Genomic DNA, 13,378 nt, shown 5'->3' with positions numbered 1-13,378 from the left:
ACTACGGGGAGCGGCGAGGGTCAGGATACCTCGGGCAGGCCAGACGCCTTAAAGGATCGGCTTACAGAGCGTGCCTTCGCCTCCGAAGCGGTAACCCTAAAGTTGGCCAGTGCAGGTCTTTCTACTGCAATCCAAAAACGGAAGTATGATGATACCTCCAGGAAAGTGCTAGTGTGCCCCTCGAAAGTTCACCTCCTGAGCCCGGCCTGCAGCGGCGCCCCTCCCCCTAGGAGTCGAGGGGCGGCCGTTTCTCCCGAGACCCTCACTCTGGGGTCGCCGCTCCGCTTCCCCGTCGCTCCCGCACCTGCCAGCGGCAGCCAAGCGCGTGCACAGCAGCCGGCCCGGGCTGATCGCTCCACGCATGCCCGGCACCTCGGCACACAGGGACCCTTTCCGCCCCCCACCCCCCGGAAGCGAGGACCCTGAGCCCACAAGGCCAGGGGTGCCGGTGCCCGCGGGAAGCCACTGTCAGGGACGAGTCCGTACCAGCAGTCCCCGCGTGCAGGCCTCTCTGCTGTCTGCAAGGTGGGGTCCCAGACAGCGTGTCACCGTCAGTTACAAACGGGGAAGGGGAACCTCGGAGGGGAGGGCTGGGGCAAACGGAGAACCTGTTGGAGCCCGTGTTCTGGTCCCAAGTCCTGTGCATTCTCACCCGCTGCCCCCCTCCCGCTACCCGCGTGAGTCTTACGGTCTCGGGGGCGGTCTTGGTCTCCCCAGCTCCGCGACCCCAACCCAGGCAGCATAACGTGCAGTCTTACTTCCCAACTAAAGATGGAAACACCAAATATGTCGCAGGAATCTACGCAAACAAAAGAATAGCATTTGATATGGAAATGCCCAGGGAACCAAGTGTGTGGTTGTCACAGATACAGGAGCTTGTCTGCAGGCGCCTCCAGATGAGGACGCAGGGGCAGGAAGTCTCTGTCTGGCGCTAGCATGGCTCTGTGTGGATCTCTGTGCCTGGGAAGCCGTAGTCACCTTGGGCCAGGTGCCATGGAGTCTTCTGGCTGTGACCACAGATGTTCACAAAGCCGGCTCGGGATGAAAGAGGACGTCTCCCTGCACCTGGCCACCTGGGCCAGAATCTGAGCCCCTCGTGGACACCCATCCATCACCTCTCGGCTGTATCAGCCATCCATTTCTCTCCATCCCTGCCCCAGGGCCTTCCAGCGGGCCTTTTCTAAACCTTTCTGAAGCACAGGCAGAGCCCAAACCCCAACTCCGATCTGTCCCCCCTCCGGATTTTAGACTCACAGCCAGCTTCCCATTGCTCTCATAGCCAAATCCAAAATCTGATGGCAAAGTTTACCGGATTACCCCCTTTAGCCTAGCACCACCCCCAGTCTGTGCACCCCAGATCCCTGCCCTAAATCAAAAATACTCCCAGCCCTCCCACCCTCTGGACAGCTGGATAAGATTCCAGATCTCAGAACTCAAACCAGGTTCCCAAGTCAGTTGGTCTTGCCCAAGGAGATAGAGCCTTCTAATGAAAATGAGAAAATGCTCTGTTAAGAGTTCTTGCGAGCAATCCTTGCAGTCACAGCTAAAATACTAGAAACAACACAGCAGGTAAAGCAATTTAGTAAAAGGTGATTTCCTTTATCGTCGAAATTTTAAATCCTTTTATATCCCTCCCGAAATGTGTTCGGGCTCAGAAAAATCACAGGTGGAAATGGAAGAAAGAATAAAAACCCCAGAGAAAGGAAGAGCATTTTGGAGATTTTGTTTTGTTTTGTTTTCCAGAATATTGACCATTCTTTGGCCAACGGCAGCTAATTGGTAAATGAACCTGTTTCCGTGAACAATGCTTGTAAGAGACAACATTTCTCAAGGCTGTCTCATCAGCCTGAGAGTTTGAACCTGTCTGGGCACCCTCCCCACTGGCCCAGGTCCCTCCACCAGGCTCCTCACAGCACTCATGACAGGTGGCACTGGGAGAGAGGAGGAAGAGAGGGGGGAGCGCCTGGGGGCTCCATTCTCTGGTAAGTTTGTCGCATGGTGTTTCCCGCACCTTCACAACAAGCCTGTGCCGTGGGCGCCTTTATTCTTTTTCACAATGAGGAAACTGAGTCTCAGGTTGAGAAGTCGCCCGAGTGCCCACGGGCACCACCGTGGAATTCAGTACTGGCTCCAGGCAGAGCCCAAACTCCCAACCGGCAGACGACACAATACACAATGGCAGGTGGATGGATGGATGGATGGATGGACGGACGAAGGATGGAAGGATACACAGATAAACACTGGGTGGATGGATGAGTGAATGAGGGAGAAGCAAGCACCGAGGGTCTTAAAAGAAGAGAGAGCAACCTGTGTCCACAGAAGCAGTCAGCAAGGCTCTATGACAGTGGCAGAGCTGAAACTAAGAACATCACCTTCTTCTAGGACTTGAAAAACCGTATTTGGTCACCCGGTGATAAGTATTTCACCAGGAACAGTGCATTGCCAAATCCGCAGGGCTTGCCGGGAGGTGGCAAAGGAACAGACCGCGTGGCAGGGATGCTGAGACGCTCTGTGTAGCAGGCAGAGGCCTGGGGGGCGGGTGGGGAATGGAAGTGCTGGCCCTTTAATGGCCAAGCCCAGGGCTCTGGATTCCGATGGCAGTTGAGGAGGGAGGGTTGCAGAAGAAGAGGGACACAGGGCTTCCAGGAACTGTTCGCCAGCTTTCCAGACTAGACGGCCCGCCTCCGCTGGGCCACCATTTTCCAGGGAGTCGCTGTCACTGCCTAGAGATCCCCAAGGCTCCCGCCAGCCCAGGTCAGTGGGGGTTTGTGTTAATTCCCTTCCCCCCAGGTAACTATCCCAGGACAGCTGGTTTGGGAGACTTCTGTCCCTATTTCCCCTCCTTGGGCTCTCCTCTCTTTTCCCCCGTCCCTGCCCGTGGTCCATCAGGACAGGTGTTTTGCCCACCATCCCGTGGGTACCGGTGGGCCTTCAGCTGACCTGAGTCCGAAAATCCACTCCCAACCCCAGTATCCGGAAAGCCGTTTCTCGTCCTACCATTCTTCTCTCCCTCCCGGGTCTACTTCCCAGGTACAGAGGGAGCAGGTCAGACCGGGTCCTGATGTCACATTCCCTCCTCCTTCGGCCTTTGCCCAGTCTGCACCTCCTGGACATCCGTCCTTCACTCCCTCCCAAGGGTGCCTGAGAGCCCAGTTTGCCTGGCACTGAGTTTAGAACTGAAAGCCCCCATTCCCGGCAGCCCCTTGTTCCACGGAAGCCAGGACGGTCCCCTGCGCTGTCCCTTCCTCGAGGACACTAGGCTCAATCCACATTCTGTCCCTTCCGGTCCCTACCAGCACCGTGGCCCTCATCAGAGTCCATTCACTTTTCCACCGCCCTCATATGGGGTCATGGGAGCAGGGAGAACCCTTTAGGGCCGCAGTGCCTGCTGGGAGGGGCACTCAGTAGGTACCCAATAAAGACCCTCTGAACGAATGAATCCTGGAATATTCACTTTCGCTTCCTGTTGGATTTAAGCCTAACCTACCTTGCCCCAAAGCCCCCACAACTAAATCTGGCTGCTCTCAGCTTCCACCCTCCTCCAGGCCTGGACGTCTCCGGGGAGGGCCCCCTCCAGGTGGTGCTGGGTGCAGGGCACCAGTCCAGGGCACCCCCCCAGGCCAGGCTGGGCGGGTCATCTAGCAGGAATCCCCGGAATGCGGCTCAGACTTCCAATGCCAGGCCCCACCTGTTCCGGTCTGCAAATCCCCTCCCCACCTCCGCTGGGCTAATCCCCTTGGTTAGAGAAGGGTCCCGATGAGTGAGAAAAAAAGCAGCTCCTGTGACCTGAGCGGCCACATGGAAATCGGGAGATGAAACGAACGGGGTTTTCCAAGGCTCTGGAATGGGGTGGGGTGGGGGGGGGTATTCTGCACCAGCGGTTTACCGGGTCATTTTTAAGGAATGTAAATGGGGCCGCTAGTGCTCCCCCCTGCACTCCCCTGTCACGTCCAACTGTTTCCATTTGTCCATGTTATTAAAACCCCCGCAGCTGTTCTTACTGAGCGCCTACTGTGTGCCGTCCCCTCGTCTAAGGACGTCAAATACAGCCTTGTGAATTCCCAAACATGGTCGTGAGCTATTCTGATCTTTACAGATGAGGAAAAAAAATGGAGGTTCGGGGGGGCCCCTGCCTTGCCCCAGGCCACGCTGCGGGGAAATGACGGAGCTGGGGCTGGACCCCGCTCGTCCCGCCCCCAGAGCCCACCCGGTACAGGGTACCGACCCGCGGGGGCCCTTCCCCTCTGCAGACGCTGCTCCCACGGATGCCAGTAATCCCAGCAGCTTTCAGGCTGCGTCTCCCGCCGACAGCTATGGCTCCTGGCCCCACCAAGCACTTTCCAGTCCGTTCCCCTGCTGGCTGCCCCTTTGGGCTGTCCCCGGGGCCTGGTGACTATGAACGCTTCTGTGGGATAAGGTCCAGGAGCCCCGCTGTTGGGGTGCGGCCCTCACCTGTGTCCGGAAGCCCACGGGGTGAGCGCGAGTGCATAGGGGCCCGGCCCCCCAGCACCCACCTTTCTGGGTTTCCCGGGCTGGCTGCAACGAGGAGGAGCCAGCCGCCTAAAATAGAAAAGCTGACATGGGGGGGGGGGGGAACGCCAAAGGCCAAAGTCCCAAAGTCCGAGCGGCGCCCAGCTGCTCTCCCCACCAGCTGCAGGCTGGCTCCCTCTGTCCCTGGCTCCCACAAAGAGCCTCTGTGGCCCCTCTGTCTGCCCACCCCTTCCCTCCGGGGTCTTTAAATAGACCCCCCCCAACCCCCCAAGCTACGGAACTGAAGGGAACGAAGCCCCATCTTCTCCAAGGCAGCTCGGAGGCCTGGGGTAACGCAGCTGGCAGCTGTCTTCCTGCGTGAGCCCCACCTTGGGGGACAGAATCGGAGGCCCGATCCCTGTTGTTTCCAGAGCCCGCAGGCAGCTGGGGCAGGTCCCTGCCCTCTATGCTTCTACTTTGGGAAGCAGGGGGCAGGCTTCAGATTGGGGCTGTTGGGTTGTCTGGGTCAGAGGAGGTGTGGGGTGGACGGTTCTGGATAGTTCCAGCCCCAGACTTAGATTCCCTGTCGATCTCGGGGTCTCATGTTAAAGCTGTCGGGGACCGTGAGCATGGAGGAGGTCATTGAAAGGGTAGGAGCGGTGCTCCCTAAAACCGAAATGGAAGACAGACCCCAGTGCCCGTTTAGAGCACACAGACCCTGCAGTAATCCCTCCCAGGGACCGCCCCCGCCCCCCCCCCCGAAACCACTGCAGGCGGCACAAGGCTGTGACAGAATGTCCACGGCAACGTTATTTATAAGGATGAAATAATTGGAGACAACTTAAATGCCCATCCCGAGGGGAAGAGGTGAGTCAGTCATGCTCCATCGGATGCTGGAACATTCTGCAACCACCAAATGAATGAGGTAGCTGGGGAGGCCGTGCCGGGGGTGGGGGTGGGGGCGGTCATGGCATTTTGAGAGATGACAGAATTTTTGTAAAACAAAGCTACGTGTGGGGAGAAAGAGAAAGAACCTTAGAGCAGAGGCTCTGGAGGACACAGAAACTACCACGGGGCACCCAGGGGGAAGGACCGCGGGGGCCGCCGTCAACCTTGCTTGTATGTTGCCCAAATTCGTACAACCGGTGTCCCGCCTTTGTCACTAAAGAAAATAAGCATGGGTCTCGCTCACGCCCACGGTGGGAGAGGGACGCTGGATTCAGCTGAGCTGTCGCAATTGTTCTCTCATGTCAAGCCGGTTACCTGGCCCTCACTCCCCACCCCCCCAACCACCCCTGGTGCTGCCGGGAGATGTGGATAGGAGGCTGGCCCCACGTGGTCCCCACCCTCTGGGAGCTCTCTGTCTAGGGGGACAGGCAGCCTTGCTGGTGGGTTGATAGAAAGTCAAAGAGGCCTTCCCACATGCCATTTGACCAGAGGCACCCCAAATGCAGGGGCTGCCCCCAAAGCAGGATGCAGGCATTTGGGGGCAGAAGAACAGGCCGCGTAAACAAAGGCCAATGGTTGGGAGGGGGGAGCAAATGGGAGGAGGCTGGGGGAGCATGGAAGACGGGCTGGGAGGGGTGAGGGGAGCCCAGGCAGCAAGCTGCGGGAGAGCATGATCTTCAGAGGCAGACCAGGGAGGCCGGAGATGCTCAGAGCCTCCTGCCGCCTGAGGCCTGGAGACAGTTCGGTGGGCTGGGAGGCGAGCCCCCAGCACCCCACGGCGAGGGGAGCACCAAGCTTGCAGAAGGTCACGATGACGGCCCAGAGGATGAAGGAAACCAACCTTCTGGGGCAGCAGCAGAAACCGGGTCAAGAGCAGGGCTCTGGGCTCAGACTGCACGCCGTCCCCAAGACTGGCTGGGTCTCTCGGAGTGGCCCAGACACTGGGTTCTGCTTCCTCCCCCGAAAACTGGTGCTGGCGTGGGGACAGACCCGCCTCGGAGGGCTGTTTGTGGTGGCAAAGGCATCATGGGTCTGCAGCATGTGGCCCCACCCCCATTAGGAGCTGCTGGGAGGGGGTGGGCCTATTCCCGGGGATCGGCAGCTTCCAGCAGGTCCTGAGCGAGGAGGAGTTTGATCTCAGAGCACAGGGTCCCCGCCCCCCGTGGCCCAGGCAGACGCTGGTGGGTGAAGGAACGGCAGGAGGCTGGCAAGGGCGGAGGACGCCCTCGTGAAAGCAGCTACTGGAGGCCCTCGGCCGCTAGGCTCCTCGCTGGGCAAAGGGCCCCTCGGACGGCGGGGCAGAATCCCACGGGCCCCCAGTGTTTCTGGGTCTCGACTCTAACTGGCCATCTGGAGGGTCCTATGTCTAGTCCTGATGTGACTGCTCTCTCTCCCCTTGGCTGAGATCTCAGCCAGGCCCGGGGTCCCCCCGGCCACCCCCACGGAGCGTCGCTCTCTCCAGCACTCCCAGGTCCCCTGCCCAATGGCGAGCCCGCAGGAGGCTTCCTCCGGCCAGCACTCCCCTCCTCGATGCTCTGGGGGTGCCCCGTCGGCAGGGCCTGTGGCAGCCCCGTGGGGCTAGGAAGCCGCTCTGCCGGCCCGGCGTCCAGATGGCTCCGGCTGTCCCGGGATGCGCGTCCATCCATCCCTTGGCATTTCCGCTTTGGGCCTCCCCCCGATGATCTGTCTGGTGTCCGAGTCCACACTCGGAGAGGCCCCTGGAGAGGCTTCGGGCATCTTCCCAGGCTCCGTGAAGCCTCCATCAAGTGAGGTCGGCTGCCCACACCCAGCTCTCAACGTGCGGAATCACAGTGTGAACACAGTAGTTGATTCTTAGAGGCTCAGAACTGCGCAGTGGCTGCAAGTGTGAGTTCCACAGTCAGACACGCCCAGGCACGTCCTGACACCTCAGTTTCCTCATCTGTAAAATGGGAATGGGCAGACCGACTTGTCTGGTGTTCCAAGGATTCTTACACAATAACACGGAGCACTTAGTGCCGGGCCTGGAACCCAGGAAGCACCCAGAAGGCACAGGTGTCCACAATCTTTTTTTTTCTTCTTTGTAAATCTGTCATACAATTGAATGTGGGAGGCCACGCAGTTCTGGGAGTTGTGCACACGGATACACCTGTGTCACCGGGACTGTCAGATTCCAAACCCCGAGATTCCCTCCTGTCGCCCCTTTGCAGTCCTGACTCCCCCATCCCTGGCCGTCACCAACCCGTTCCATGTCCCCAGGGTTCTGTGTCTTCCAGGATGGCCTCTAGATGGGATCACACAGGGTGTGACCTTTGAGACTGGCTTCCCCCGGACAGCATGATGCCTCTGAGCGTCACCGACGTGGTTGTGCCTCCGGCTTGTCCTTTGTCACTGTCGAGTGGTGGCCCACTGCCCGTATGGCCCACCTTTACCGGTGTGCTCGCTCAAGGACCTCTGAGTTGTTTCCAGTCTGAAGCGATGGTGAACAGGGCCGCTATGCACGTTGGTATACAAGCTTTTGTGTGAACATGAACTTCTAGTTCTCTCCAGTCAGTACGTGGGAGTTGGATTTTGCTGGATCTTTTGGCAACACGGTCTTGCAGAGCGAGCGGCTGCCCCATTTTGCTGTCCCGCCAGCGGTGTGTGGGAGCCCCGGCGGCTATGATCCTCGCCAGAACCCGGCCCGGTCAGGCTCTCCCATCCCCTCCCCTTCTAATCAACACGCAGTGGCCTCTCATTGTGGATTTGCTGCCCACGGTCTTATCGTGGCCAAATACGCACGCCATAAAATTGGCCCTTTAAGCCACTTTTTAAATATACGATTTAGTGGCATTAAATACAATCAGCACGTGGGCATGCGGCCGTCCCCGCTGTCCATTTCCAGGACTCTTTCAGCATCTTAAACTCGACCCACTAAACACAAACTTCCTGTTCCCCGCTCCCCCCCACGCCCCTGCCCCGGATAACCTCTCTCCTCCTTCTCGACGGATCTGCCCATTCTGGGCATTTCACATAAATGGAATCACGCGGCATTTGTCCCCGCGTGTCTGGCTTGTTAGCACGATGTCTTCAAGGTTCGTCCGCGCTCTAGCAGGCGCTAGGACTCCGCTCCTGTCAGCGGATGAATAGTGTTCCGTTGCACGGGTCTGCCGCATTCTGTAAGGCAGCTACTGACGGACAGCGGAGTTATTTCCATCTTTTGGCTCTCGTGAACAAGAGAGCCTGTGTGGACTTGGGTGCGTAAATATCTGTTTACACACTGTGGACTTGGGTGCGTAAATATCTGTTTGAGCCCTGCCTCCAACTGTTTTGGGTATCGAACTGTGGCTCTGACTTGCATTTCTCTGTGGCTAATGATGTGTGTTTCTCTGTACCTTCTTTGGTGAAGTGTCTGTTTAAACAGTTTGCTTATTGTTTTTACATGGCTCGGCTTCCCACTGTTGAGTAGCGAGAGTTACTTCCAGAGGGCGGACACCATCCTTTGCGGGACGTGTAATTTGCAAACGTTCTCTGCCAGTCCGGGTCTCGTCTTTATTCGCCTGGCCGGGTCTTTCACAAAGCAAAGCTTCTTTTGCCTTGATGAAGTTCCCTCTATGACTTTTTTTCTCTTATTAATTGTGTGTCTGGCATCATATCTAACCGTCTGCCTAATCCACACGGTCACAAAGATTTTCTTCCAAAAGAGTCATTGTTTTACGTTTTCGCAATCAGATATGCCATCCAGGTCGAGTTCGTGTTTGTAGTAGGGGTGAGGCATTGGTTAAGGCTCAACCACTTTAAAAAAAAAATTTTTTTTTTTAACGTTTATTCACCTTTGAGAGACCTAGCATGAGCGGGGGAGGAGCAGAGAGAGAGCAGAACACAGAATCCGAAGCAGGCTCCGGGCCCTGAGATGTCAGCACAGAGCCCGACACGGGGCTTGAACCCACGAACCGTGAGATCATGACCTGAGCCGAAGTTGGACACACAACTGGCTGAGCCACCCAGGACCCCCTTGGCTCAAACACTTTTGATCATGCACTCTAAAAGTCCGCTGTTAAGTGCGTAGGCGTCTACGATTGCTACGGCCTCTTGGTGAATGGACACTTTCATCTGTATGTAATGTCCCTCTTGATCCCTGGTAGTTTTCTCTGTTCTGGCACCTGCTTTGATATTAACCCGGCCATGCCAGCCTCCTCGACTAGTATTTGTATATGAGTTTCTATCTTTTGATTTTTAACCCACCTCTGTCATAATTGAAGCTTGCTATAGACAGCCTATTGCTGGGTCATGGATTTTAATCCATTTTGACAAGTTATCTTTTGTCTTTGCTGTGTGTAGGCTGTTTATGTTTTATTTTGTTGCGTACAGAACACATAACATGGTAACTACCCCCTTAACTAATTTATAAGTGTAAAATATATTCTTACCAAGTCTAGGGAAGCCATTTACCTGTAATATAATTATGGGCATGTCTGGATTTGGGTCTATTGTTTTATTATTTATTTTCTGTTTGTTTTTTTCTTTTACCTCTATTTATCTTTTCATGCCTTAAAAACTTGTTTGGATACTTCTTTTTTTAATAAATTTTTTTTAACATTTATTTATTTTTGAGAGAGAGACAGAGCATGAACGGGGGAGGGGCAGAGAGAGAGGGAAACACAGAATCGGAAGCAGGCTCCAGGCTCCGAGCCATCAGCCCAGAGCCCAACGCAGGGCTCGAACTCACGGACCGCGAGATCGTGACCTGAGCTGAAGTCGGACGCTTAACCGACTGAGCCACCCAGGCGCCCCAAAACTTGTTTGAATACTTCTTAATGATCCATTGTAATTTATCTATTGGGAATTCTGACTATGTGTTTTGTGTGTGTGGTTTTTTGTTTTGTTTTGTTTTCTGAGAGAGAGAGAGAGAGAGAGAGAGAGAGCACGCTTGAGTGGGGGAGGGGCAGGGGGAGAGAGAGAGAGAGAGGGAGAAGCTCAAGCAGGCTCCACACTCAGCACAGAGCCTGGTGTGGGGCTCGATCCCACGACCCTGGGATCATGACCCAAACTAAAATCAAGACTTGGACACTGAGCCACCCAGGCGCCCCTGGGTGTATAGTTTTTTAGTGGATTGTTTAGGGACTAAAATAAGTATATTTCTAAGTTTACTTCACAGTCCACAGCATGTCAATATTTTAGACCTCACCAGCACATTGGTCCCTTTGCCTCGGTCTCTTTATTTATAGTTGTCACGTGAATCGGAACCAAAGACACTGAATATCCCACTAGACAGTGCAGTGTTTCCTTCTTTCAGCCATCACACACATCTCTTAAAAATTAAAAGGAAAAAACAGACCATTTACCTAAATATTTACAATGTCTGTTGTTCTTCTGTCATTCCTGACATTCCAAATTTCCCTCTTGCCCGAGAACTTCTCTTAAGCAGTTCTGCTGGTCACGAATGGTTTCCTCTCCTGCATCTGAGAAAGTCTTTATCCTTCTTGGTGGGTATCTTTGCCAGATTGACAGCTTTTTCTCTTATATTTTTTAAATATATTTTTGCTGATGTTTATTTATTTTTGAGAGACAGAGAATGAGTGGGGGAGGAACAGAATCCAAAGCAGGCCCCGGGCTCCGAGTGGTCAGCACAGAGCCCAACATGGGGCTCGAACTCACGGAGTGCAAGATTATGACCTGAGCCAAAGTCAGACGCTCAACTGACTGAGCCACCCAGGCGCCCCATACAGCTTTGTCTTCTAGCCCATTAAAAATGTTATTCCACTCCCTTGTGGCCTCCATAGTTCCCAACGAGAAATCTGCTGTTATTTTTTTTTTTCTCAATAGTTTTTGATAAAAGATGTTTCTTTCTTACCGTTCTCAAGATTTCTCTCTTGGCGTTTAGCGGTTGGCGTTTGTGATGCGTCTTGGTGCGCATTGCTTCAAGTTTAAACTATTCGAGGTTCACTCAGCTTCTTGAGTCCATAGGCAGGTCTGTACCTTTTGCCAGATTTGGAGAGTTTTCAGCCATTTTTTTTCTTTGAGTACTTTTTTTTTTTTAATTTTTTTTTTTAACGTTTATTTATTTTTTTGAGACAGAGAGAGACAGAGTATGAACGGGGGAGGGGCAGAGAGAGAGGGAGACACAGAATCGGAAGCAGGCTCCAGGCTCTGAGCCATCAGCCCAGAGCCCGACGCGGGGCTCGAACTCGCGGACCGCGAGATCGAGACCTGAGCCGAAGTCGGACGTTTAACCGACTGAGCCACCCAGGCGCCCCCTTTGAGTACTTTTTTACGCTCTGCCCTTTTGGGAATCCAGCCAGCATCACAAATGTTAGATCCTCTGGGAGAGTCTCACGGGTCCCTGAGACTCTGCTCCTTGAGCCACCCAGGTGCCCCTCATCCACTGAGTTTTTAAATTTCAGTTATTGTATTTTTCAGCTCTGAAATTTCCATCTGGTTCTTTATATATTCTCTTTCTTTGCTGAGACTTTCTAGTTTCTCACTTGTTTTGAGTATGTTCACAAAAGCCTTTTTATGATGAATGCTTTAAAATCTTTGTCACATTGGGGCGCCTGGGTGGCTCAGCCAGTTGAGCGTTTGACTCTTGATTTTGGCTCAGATCATGAGCCCAGGGGCGTGGGATCAAGCCCCACGTCGGGCTCCACGCTGAGAATGGAGCTTGCGTAAGATTCTCTTTCTCCCTCTGCCCCTCTCTCCCACTCGTGCTCTCTCTCATGCTCTAAAATAAAATAAATAATAAAATCAAATAAAACCGTGGTCACATCCTCCAGAGACCGCTCTGTCATTTCCATGTTGACATCTATTGTCTTTTTTCACTCTGGGATCTTCCTGGCTCTAAGTATGACTGCTGGTTTTTTTGTTTGTTTGTTTGTTATTTGTTTTTTATTTTCTGTCTGGTTGTTTGTTTTTGTTTGGGGGGAAGGTGAATGAAAACCTGGACATTTTGGGTATTATGTTGTGAGGCTCTGGGTCTTATCGGAACCCATTTTAGCTGACCTCCTCTGACTCTGCTCTGGCAAGGGGCTGGGATGAGGGGTGCCACGTCCCTGTTGCTGCCAGGTGGGGAGAGAGTTCCGGCCCCCACCTGACGGGGGCGCTCTTTGTTCGTATCAGGTGTCAGATTCCAGCTCCCCGGTGGGCTTCGACTGATGCCTCCCTGGCCGGAGGAGGGAGGAGGGTCTTGGTCTTGCTCCCCACACGGCCTCCACACGCACTGCAGCGGTTGGGGGGATGGGTTACCAGCCAGCAGAATGAAACTCCTGGCTCCCTAACGTCCTTCTCTGACATAAACCAGCAAAGGGTGTGGAGGTGCGGTGCCCCAGTACAGCCTGGTGAGGGTGGAAGGTGCCTCCCTTATTGGTCTTTGCTGGCCGGGACAGGGTGGTGCCACAGTGTTTTCAGTGGTGTTGGGCTGGAGAAGAGTGGTTATTGTCTGAAAAATGTCTCTCCTGCTAAGCTGACCCTTTTCTGGTCCTGTGGCTCAAGAGAGCAGGCTTTCGTTGGGCTTTTGTGTCCGTGCCCATTGTACGTTTTGAGGTTGCTGGCTTCGCAACTACGATACAGGAGGCACAAGGAAAACCTGGGGAACTTCGCACCATGGCGTTCCTGGGGGCCAGAGAGCCCCAGCAGCCTTCTCTCTGCTTTTCAGAGTCTTCTTATGTTATTCATATAAAGTTCAGGATTCTTAGTTGTCCTTAGCAGAAGGAATGTAGAGAAGTAGGTCTCTGCTTCATCTTCCCAGAAACAGAAGTCATTTAAGTTGGGTAAATACCACTAAGTAGCCCTCCAGAAATGCTGCTGGTTCACCTTGAACTAGGAAATGGTATACCTTGAGTCTGCTTTAGACAGATACAAGGAGAAATGGGTTCAGGACTTCCCAACATCCCAGTGCCTGCATGTTGTAGATAATCAATGTTAGATGGATGGGTGGATGGATGGATGGATGGATGGGTGGATGGGTGGATGGATGGATGAATGAATGGATGGGTGGATGGATGGG

General features: G+C 54.2%; 1 long non-coding RNA gene across 1 annotated transcript; it reads left to right on the top strand.

Moving 5' to 3' along the window:
• Nucleotides 1–212: 212 nt before the first annotated feature.
• Nucleotides 213–4,099, top strand: LOC125924043 (uncharacterized). Its single transcript, XR_007458234.1, has 3 exons — nt 213–525; nt 1,744–2,754; nt 3,031–4,099. It is a non-coding gene; the product is annotated as an uncharacterized LOC125924043 (long non-coding RNA).
• Nucleotides 4,100–13,378: the final 9,279 nt, after the last annotated feature.

The sequence above is a fragment of the Panthera uncia genome, chromosome D4, assembly GCF_023721935.1.
Source record: "Panthera uncia isolate 11264 chromosome D4, Puncia_PCG_1.0, whole genome shotgun sequence".
Taxonomy (NCBI): domain Eukaryota; kingdom Metazoa; phylum Chordata; class Mammalia; order Carnivora; family Felidae; genus Panthera; species Panthera uncia.
Note: the sequence above shows the minus strand (reverse complement) of the source record. Positions and strands in the feature narration are given on the sequence as shown.